The 10,795-nt window shown below is 35.1% G+C and overlaps 1 non-coding gene across 1 annotated transcript; it reads right to left on the bottom strand.

The window, feature by feature from the left end:
* Positions 1–7,446: 7,446 nt before the first annotated feature.
* Positions 7,447–7,553, bottom strand: LOC137755706 (U6 spliceosomal RNA). The gene has a single exon (XR_011072090.1). It is a non-coding gene; the product is annotated as a U6 spliceosomal RNA (small nuclear RNA).
* Between the last annotated feature and the right edge of the window lie 3,242 nt (positions 7,554–10,795).

The following is a 10,795-nucleotide window of genomic DNA, read 5'->3' as shown; positions in this document are numbered from 1 at the left end:
ACGCTGTATGATATACCAATAGCTGTGAGAAATGACACCCTGTTTGAGAGGAAACCTTTGCTTTTTTAATATCATGTACAGCAGCTCCATTTATTGGAGCTGTAATTTGCATGTTACTTAATGAGTGCATGTAGAGATTCCTCAAGAGTCCATCTTAAAAGTAATGACAATGGGCAAGTGTTCCATAAAGAATTTACTTCACTATAAGTAAGTGGGTGGTCTGTTTTTATAACATGGAGATGTAGTAAATGAGAAAGAAATATAACCACATTTCTCAAGGTTATTTTTTTTTCCTCCAAATGGAAATTTTGTGTGTGTGAAAATCCTTTGTATCATACTCAGATACCATAAAAGACAAATAAATAAGAATGTAAATAACAAAAATGCTGGTCTTCTTTGTTCTGGGGTTTTCACAAGTAACCCACCTTCTGACACAACTCCCCACTATTTCATAATAAAACAATAATAAATAGTGGTTTTTAGACTCAATAGCATACAACTATGAATTATATACTTTTATGGAAAAGAACAAATGATAAGCCCAGACAAGGTATTTGCAAGAGATTTATTAGAACTTGAGCCATTACTGCAACAAGAATTGTGCTGCAAGGGAAAATATAAATTATACGCCATTGTTTCTAACAAGAACTGGGAGTGGAAAAAAATGCATTGATTTAGAAGCTTTAATTACCTGCAGAAATGTGAGTTTGTTATGCAGTACCTATTTTAATTACCATCTGATTAAAATTAATCCTAGCTAGGAAAGGAGAAAGTGGAATAAGGAAACTGCAGTCAGAAGGTTAATGTTCCAAATGCAAACAAGTAAAGGAGAGAATATCTGGTTGAAGGACATGTATTGTGTGTGACTATTTGAAATGTAAAATATGTTTTTAGATATTTGTTGTTGTGACACATGCTTTCATATTTTCTGAACTTAGGGACAAGTTGCATCCTTCATCCTTTCACCAGGGGCATCTAGATATGATAACATTTTCCTCAGATAGAAGCATTCCTAATGAGATAAAATTATTCCAAGGTATTAGAGACATTCGTGGGACTTTGACCCCAATTCTCAATGGTTATTTCCTTCAATGACAAACCTAGAATGTAAAGAACAGCAACTAATTTATTTTATCATCTTTCTATAGTGTGATATTTGTAGTGACATTGATGTACAACACTGTAACTTCTTTGAAAGTCATGACAAATGCTCCAAAAGCTGATGCTTTTGTGTAGGGATGTGTGTGTGTTCACGCATACCACCTACCTTGATGGCAGCATCAGGCAAACTAGGGAATATCAACAAGAGGTTAACTATTTTAACTAGTTCCTGGCCAACATTGAGAGCTTAAAAACTATCTATCCTTTATGTAGATAGGTAATTTTCAATTGACTTGCCATTGATAGGATTTGAACTTTGAGTTGGTTTTACATTTGAAATAGTACATTTACACTCAAACATCTGTCCTCAGTCACCAGTCATTCTTCTGATAAAAATAAGCGTTTCTAAGAATACTGTCAAGAATTAGTATATTAGTTAAGAAACAGAATAAATTATCCAATTAAAACAGGGCTTGAGATTGCAACTTTCATTGCTATTGTTGCCATATCATTAGACCTAAATGAGAAATATCCTAATAAATACAAGTTCTATCACTGCCATTATGTAGCCAAAATCATAAATAAGTTGTTAACTAAATTTTGGTAGTTGAAAAAATTTGAAGATTAAATCAAAATTCACAGCACCCATCTTATATATCTAAAGGGAATAAACAAAAAAGAAATAAAAATACCAAAAATAAACTAGCAGCATTCAACCTTGTGAGAGGGACAGATTCTGTATCAAAAATCTTAAAATGTACTGTCTAATAGTAAAGAAATAAACCAATGAAATTTGAAAGTAAGCACTACTAATCCACAGAAATGTCTTCCTCATCAACCCAGCCCCACCACCCCCATCAGCACCTCCAGTCAATCACCCCAGACATTAGCATTGTGAGAAGTGTAAGTGAGGAATTTAAATTAATTTTACTAATTTAGAATGTGTCCTTGATAATTATGGTCTGAAAGAAAGAGATGGTGAGGCAATAGTGGGCCAGATGAGAAAGGAGTGAAGCTAAAAAATGAAGAAAAAGAATTAGAATATATTTCTTTTTTCAAGTGACTTGCTTGCTAGAAACTGACATCATTAATAGAATTTGTCATTTAGTTTTCTTCTGATGGGAGAAAAGCAACAATACTAATTATCACCAACAGTTAAATAATTAATGATTAATGAAAAGCAAATTTAAATCCCTAGAAGTATATGTTGCTGAAGGGCAAAAACAGTAGCTCAAGTGAGGTCCATCTGCTCATGTGAATAAGAGTCAGCAAGAGATGGCATAAGTCCTCTGTTATTTCTTGTTGCACTGGCTTGGAATGAGAAAGGAATGGATGTTACTCATATATTAGAATCACATTAAGCTGGGGTAACCATACAAATCAAAGTTCTTCCACCCCCAGTACCCACAGTATTTTACATAACTCCAACAAGACAGTATGAACTTTAAAATATAAGCGAGCAGTGAAAACATCCACTGTCTATAAAACCCTTTGCTGACCCCACCCCCAGCCCCACTGCCAAAGCTGATAGAAAATCATAACATGGAATACATAACAGAACCTACAACCATCATTTTAAAATCTGAAACTCTGAAGGAAAAACCCAAACACAAAGATCATCTAATATTTAAAGGGAGCCAAAAAATAACACACTCAAAAGACACTTTATCAAATGCAAGATCCAGATGAAGCAGTGTACTTAATTAACAGAGTGTAGAAAGATATGACAGGAAAACGATACAAAAATACTAGAGCAAATAATAATAGAAAGGAAAGAAAATGGAAATGAAATAAAAAGGAAATAAAGGGGGAAAGGAATTAGTTCTGGGAAAAAAGTGTGGTTTTTTTCTAGGAAATAGAAGAAAAATTTTCAACAATACCTTTGTACAAGAATTAGGGAAAACAAAATATGTGGAACTATATTTAACAATAAAATGTTAAGGTAACAAAATAAGTAATATTAAAACACTAAGAAAGCAACTTGTTCATGATAAACTACACCAGAGCAAAATAATACACTAAAAATAGAATAGAAATCACATGATAGAAGGTCATATCAGTGACATAGAGGATAGTCATTAAAATATTACCACCAGGTGAAGGTAGAAATCTAGGTTCCAAACTGGACCTCCATTGACACCTGAAGGTGGTATATTTCTTGTTACTATTGGGCAAAAGTGGGAGCTATGGTTCCTTTCATGGTCCCATGAACACCATGGTGAGGGTTGTCTTAGTACTACTCGGTAATAGTGAAAGTCCTGATTCTCCACTGGGACTCCTCAGACACCACCCCAGCTGGGAAGGTGAGAAACACTTCATTACTGTTGGATAGAAGTTTTGGCCCCGTCAGTTGTTTCCACTGACACGAAGGAGTGATGGCTTGGTACTGGCCAGTAAGGATGAAAATGTTGTTTCCAGTAAAACCATCCCAGTGGGGATATGGAGAAGCCTCATTACATCCTAGTACTAGTGGAAATCTAAGGTCCCCCACTTGGCCTTTGCTGGCATGGATTGGGGGTGGGTCCATAGTTTTGGTTTGGTTTTGTAGTGATTGCCTGTAGTAGAGAAGTTATTATCTAAAAGTTTTCAATTTTATAAGGGCTGCCTCTTTCCTGGTCCTTTGGCTAGAGAGAACAAACTTTTGTTAGATCTCCTTTTGTCTGTACCTGTGGGTGTTTCAAGTTACAGAACTTCTTTAGCTCCAAGTCTTGGGTACAGGAGACAAAAATAAAACCCAGATAAATCACACTGTGTTGTCCCTTGGGCCCAAGGTCCCTAGCTAGGCTGCCTTGTTCTCTCCAACTTTTAGGGTCTTATATTTGTTTTGTACATAATGTTGATGGGTTTTAGCTGCTCTTAGTGGAAAGGATAGGGAAGAGTATATATACTCCATCTATCTGAAAGCAGAAGTCTGAACATATTTCTGAAAGACTAATAGAGACACAAATGTAGAAAACAAACGTATGGATACCCAAGGGGGAAGGGAAGGTGGGATGAATTGGTAGATTGGGATTGACATATATACACTATTATGTATAAAATGATAACTATTAAGAACCTACTATATAGCACAGGGAACTCTACTCAATGCTCTGTGGTGACCTAAATGGGAAGAAAATACAAAAAAAGAGGGGATATATGTATACATATAGCTGATTCACTTTGCTGTACAGCGTAAACTAACACAACATTGTAAAGCAACTATACTCCAATAAAAATTTTAAAAAAAGATTAAAAGTGGATGGCAGAGTGGTAACTGCCTTAGGTTAGTAGGGGAAGCCAAACTCAAATGCTTGCAAAGATTTCTAACAAAAAGCAAAAATGTCAAGTACTGGTATGAGTGCAAAGAAGAGCCCTTGTAAATCTCATACATTGCTGGTGGGAATGCAAAATTATATAGATTCCTTGAACAAAATTTTGACAGTTGCTTAAAAGTTAAACATATACTTATCACAATCCAACAATACCATCACTAATGCATTTGCTCAAGAGTAACCAAAACATATTTACATACAAAAAAACCTCTATATGAATGTGAATGTCCACTTTTTCATGACAAAAAAACCCCCCAGATATCTATAAACAATAAATGGATTATAAAATTATAGTACATCCAGAAATAGAATGCTACTCAGAAGTAAGAATTGGTGAACTTCTGTTAAATTTAACAGAAGGAATGAATCTCAAAAGCACATAACTTAGTAAAACAGTTTACTTACATTTACAAGTTTATTACAAAAGAATATGATAAAGAATACAGATGAACAGCCATATGGAAGAGACATGTAGGGCATGGTGTGTGGGAAGGGACACAGAGCTTCCATTTCCTCTCCAGGTGCTCCAATCGCCCAGCACTTTCACATTTTCACCAACCCAGAAGATCTCAGAACCCAGTCGTTTTGGGATTTGTATAGAGGCTTCATTCCATAGGCATGAATGATTGAATCATTGGTCATTGACACTGATATCACTTCCAGCTCCTCTCTACTCCCTGGAAGTCAGATGTTGGGGTTAAAATTTCTAGACCTCTAATCACATGATTGATGCAATCTAAAATTCACCTCATGAACATAAAAAAAGACACTTGCTCTTATCACTTATGAAATTCCAAGGGATTTAGGAGTTCTTTACCAGAAACAAGATGAAGACCAAGTATATATTTCTTCTTACAAATCACAATATCACAGCTGGACATAGGATAGAAAAGAAAAGTAATGGTTTAATGAAGTCAAAATTCATTAAAAATTAATTTCAGAAAGAAAGGATTAAACAAAGAGAAAGAATTTAGGAATGATAGTACAAGCATAATTCCCAGAATTGAAGAACTTGTGTTTCCATGTTGAAAGGTATCACTGCAAAGAATAGTAAATTAAAAAAAGAACCACAGCAAGGCACACCACACTGAAATGTAGAACAAAAGAAAAAAAGAGAATACCTAAAGTCTTTCATGTGAGAACAACTTTAAAATAAAATAAACGAAACCTATGTCAAAACTGTATTGGTCCTCTCAAGAGCAGCACAGAACATCATAAGAAATGAACAATACATTGAGAGTTCTGATGAAAATTTTTTGCTAGCTTATGATTGTATACCCAGCTAAATTATCAATAGAATTAAAATGTTTATGAATGTAAGACCAGAAAAAATTTACCATTAATTAAACAGGAATCTAAAGCATCCAGGAAACAATAAATCTAATAGCATTAAAGAAGATTTCAAAGATTATATTTTAAAAAGTCTCATATTACATTGAGACTTATTTTAATTATATATTTTATTTTAGGTTAAAATTTGTGTGTACTTTTATTTCCATTTAAATTCCACAATGTTCATTGAGCACCTACTCTGTGACAGGAAAAATACCTTCGTTAAAACATACATATATTTATTTATTTATTGTTTTATTTATTTATTCTCTATTCTCATATTTTATTTCTTTTATTTCCTTTGAACTTTTATTTTATATTGGAATATAGTTGATTAACAACTTGTGTTAGTTTCAGGAGTACAGCAAAGCAATTCAGTTATACATATACATGTATCTATTCTTTTTCAAATTCTTTTCCCAATTAAGTGGTTACAAAATATTGAGCAGAGTTCCCTGTGCTATACATTAGGTCCCTGTTGTTATTCATTTTCAATATAGCAGTGTGTACATGTCAATCCCAAAATCCCAGTCTATCCCTCCCACCCACCCTTCCCCCCAGTAACCATAAGTTTGTTCTCTAAGTCCGTGAATCTCTTTCTGTTTTGGAAATAAGTTCATTTGTATCTTTTTTTTTTTAATTCCGCATATAAGTGATATCATACGATATATATCTTTCTCTGTCTGACTTACTTCACTCAGTATGACAATCTCTAGGTCCATCCATGTTGCTGCAAATGGCATTGTTTCATTCTTTTTAATGGCTGAGTTATATTCCATTGTATATATGGACCACAACTTCTTTATCTATTCTTCTGTTGATGGACATTTAGTTTGCTTCCATGTCTTGTCTATTGCAAAGAGTGCTTCAATGAACATTGGTGTGCATGTATCCCTTTGGACCATGTTTTTCTCCAGGTATATGCCCAGGAGTGGGATTGCTGGATCATATGGTAGCTCTATTTTTAGTTTTTTATGGAACCTCCATACTGTTTTCCATAGTGGCTGCACCAGTCTACATTCCTAACAACAGTGTAGGAGGGTTCCCTTTTCTCCACACCCTCTCCAGCATTTATTGTTTGTAGATTTTTTATGTTAGCCATTCTGACTGGTGTGAGGTGATATCTCATTGTAGTTTTGATTTGCATTTCTTTAATAATTAGCAATGTTGAACATCTTTTCATCTGCCTCTTTGTCATCTGTATGTCTTCTTTGGAGAAATGTCTGTTTAAGTCTTCTGCCCATTTGTTGATTGGTTTGTTTTGATGATATTAAGCCACATGAGCTGTTTGTAAATTTTGGAGACTAACCCTTTGTCAATCACATCATTTGCAAATATTTTATCCCATTCTGTGGATTGCCTTTTAGTATCATTTATGGTTTCCTTTGCTGTGCAAAAACTTTTGAGTTTAATTAGATCCCACTTGTTTATTTCTGTTTTTATTTCCATTACTCTGGGAGATGGATCAAAAAAGATATTGCTGTAATTTATGTCAGAGAGTGTTCTGGCTATGTTTTCCTCTAAGAGTTTTATAGTATCCAGTCTCACATTTCATTCTTTAATCCCTTTTGAGTTTATTTTTGTGTATGGTGTCAAAGAATATTCTAATTACTTTTTTTTTTACATGTAACTGTCCAGTTTTCCCAGCACCATTTATTTATTTATTTATTTATTTTATTTTTTATTTTTTTTTAGCGAGAAAAATACGGAACGCTTCACGAATTTGCGTGTCATCCTTGCGCAGGGGCCATGCTAATCTTCTCTGTATCGTTCCAATTTTAGTATATGTGCTGCCGAAGCGAGCACCCCAGCACCATTTATTGAAGAGACTGTCTTTCCTCCTTTGTATATTCTTGCCTCCTTTGTTGTAGATTAAGTGACCATAGCTTTGTAGGTTTATTTCCAGGTTTTCTGTCCTGTTCCACTTATCTATGTTTCTGTTTTTGTGCCAGTACCATACTATTTTGACGACTATAGTTTGTAGTGTGGTCTGAAGTCAGGGAGCCTGATTCCTCTAGCTCCATTTTTCCTTCTTAAGATTACTTTAGCAACTCAATGTCCTTTTGTCTCCATAAAAATTTTAAGATTTTTTTTTTTCTAGTTCTGTGGAAAAGGCCATTGGTAATTTGATAGGGATTATATTGAATCTGTAGACTGCATTGGGTAGTACAGTCATTTTGACAATATTGATTCTTCCAATCCAAGAACATGGTATATCTTTGCATCTCTTTGTGTCATCTTTTATTACTTTCATCAACATCTTATAGTTTTAAGAGTGCAGGCCATTTTCTCCTTAGGTAGGTTTATTCCTAGGTACTTTATTCTTTTTGATATGATGGTAAATGGGATGGTTTCTTGAATTTCTCTTTCTGGTCTTTTGTTGTTAGTGTATAGAAATGCAAGAGATTTCTGTGTATTAATTTTATAACCTGCAACTTTACCAAATTCATTAATGAGCTCTAGTAGTTTTCTGGTGGCATCTTTAGGAATTTTTATGTATGGTATCATGTCATCTGCAAACGGTGATGGTTTAACTTCTTCTTTTCCAATTTGCATTCCTTTTCTTTCTTTTACTTCTTCTATTCCCATAGCTAGTACTTCCAAAACTGTGTTGAATAAAAGTGGTGAGAGTGGATAACCTTGTCTTGTTCCTGATCTTAAAGGAAATACTTTTAGATTTTCACAATTATGTATAATGTTAGCTGTAGGATTGTCATGTATGGTCTTTGTTATGTTGAGGTATGTTCCCTCTAGGCCCACTTTCTGGAGAGTTTTTGTCATAAATAGGTGTTGAATTTTATCAAAAGCTTTTTGTGTATCTATTGAGTTGATCATATTGTTCTTATTCATCAATTTGTTTATATGGTGTATCACACTATTTGATTTGCATATATTGAAGAATCCTTGCAACCCTGGGATAAATCCCACTTGATCATGTTGTATGAGCCTTTTAATGTATCATTGGATTTGAATTGCTCAAATTTTGTTGAGGATACTTGCGTTTATGTTCATCAGTGATATTGGCCTGTAATTATTATTATTATTATTTTTTTGTGGTATCTTTGTCTGCTTTTGGTATCAGGCTGATGATGGCCTCATAGAATTTGTTTGGGAGTTTCCCTTCCTCTGCAATTTTTTGAACATTTTCAGGATACGTATTAGCTCTTCTCTAACTGTTTGATAGAATTTGCCAGTGAAGCCATCTGGTCCTGGACATTTGTTTATTGGAAGATTTTTTTAATCACACTTTCAATCTCAGTACTTGTGACTGGTCTGTTTATAATTTCCATTCTTCCTGGTTCAGTCTTGGTATAATATACCTTTCTATGAATTTGCCTATTTTTTCCAGGTTGTCTGTTTTATTGACATACAGTTGTTTGTAGTAGTCTCTTATAATCTTTTGTATTTCTGTGGTGTCAGTTGTAACGTCTCCTTTTTCATTTCTACTTTTGTTGAGTCCTCTCCCTTTTTTTCTTGATGAGTCTGGCTAAAGGTTTATAAATTTTGTTTGTTTTTTCAAAGAACCAGCTTTCAGTTTCCTTGATCTTTGCAATTGCTTTCTTCATCTCTATTCATTTATTTCTGCTCTGATATTTATGATTTCTTTCCTTCTACTAACCTTAGGTTTTGTTTGTTCTTCATTCTCTAGTTGATTTAGGTGTAAGTTTAGGCTGTTTATTTGATATGTTTCTTGTTTCCTGAGGTAAGTTTTAATTGCTGTAAACTTCCCTATTAGAAGTGATTTTGATGTATCCCATAGGCTTTGGATTGTTGTGCTTTTGTTTTCATTTGTCTTTAGGTATTTTTTGAAATTTTCTTTAATTTCTTCAGTGTTCCACTGGGTGTTTAGTAGCATATTGTTTAGCCTCCACGTGTTTATGTTTTTAACAGTTTTTTTTTTTCTTGTAGTTTATTTCTAATGGTCAGAAAAGATGCTTGGTACGATTTCAATTTTCTTAAATTTACTGAGGCTTGCTTTATTGCCTAATATTGGGTCAATCCTAGAGAACGTTCCATGTGCACATGAGAAGAATGTGTATTCTGCTGTTTTTGGATGAAATGTTCTATAAATATAAATTAAGTCCATTTGGCCTAAAAGTGTCATTTAAGGCCTGTGTTTCCTTATTGATTTTCTGTCTGGATGATCTGTCCATTGATAAGAGTGGGGTGTTAAAGTCCCACAATATTATTGTGTTGCTGTTGATTTCTTCCTTTATGAGTGTTAGTACTCGCCTTATATATTGAGGTGCTCTTATGTTGGGTGCATATATATTTACGGTTGTTATTATCTTCTTCTTGGATTGATCCCTTGATCATTATGAAGTGTCTTTCTTTTTCGCTTATAACAGTTTATTTTGAAGTATGATTTGGGAGGACCTTCAAGATGGCAGAGGAGTAAGACGTGGAGATCAATGTCTTCCCCACAAATACCACAAAAATACATCTACATGTGGAACAACTCGTAAAGAACACCTACTGAACACTGGCAGAAGACCTCAGACTTCCCAAAAGACAGGAAACTCCCAACATACCTGGGTAGGGCCAAAGAAAAAAGAAAAAACAGAGACAAAAGAATAAGGATGGGACCTGCACCTCTGGGAGGGCGCCATGAAGGAGAAAAAGTTTCCACACACTAGGAAGCCCCTTCACTGGTGGAGACCAGGGATGGGCTGAGGGAAATCTTCAGACTCACAGAGGAGAGCACAGCAACATGGGTGCAGAGGGCAAAGTGGAGAGATTCCTGCACAGAGGATTGGTGCTGATCACCAATCATCAGCCTGAGAGATTTCTCTGTTCACCCACCAGGGCGGGTAGGGGCTGGGAGCTGAGACTCGGGCTTTGGAGGTCAGATCCCAGGGAGAGGACTGGGGTTGGCTGTGTGAACATAGCCTGAAGAGGGTGAGTGTGCCTCACCCTAGCAGGGAGGGAGTCCAGAGAAACGTCTGGAACTGCCTAAGATTCAAGAGACCATTGTTTCAGGGTGCGTGAGGAGAGGAGATTCAGAGCACCATGTAAATGAGCTCCAGAAACGGGCTTGAGCCATGGCT

This window comes from Eschrichtius robustus, chromosome 20 (assembly GCF_028021215.1).
Source record: "Eschrichtius robustus isolate mEscRob2 chromosome 20, mEscRob2.pri, whole genome shotgun sequence".
In the NCBI taxonomy this organism is placed as follows: Eukaryota; Metazoa; Chordata; class Mammalia; order Artiodactyla; family Eschrichtiidae; genus Eschrichtius; species Eschrichtius robustus.
Note: the sequence above shows the minus strand (reverse complement) of the source record. Positions and strands in the feature narration are given on the sequence as shown.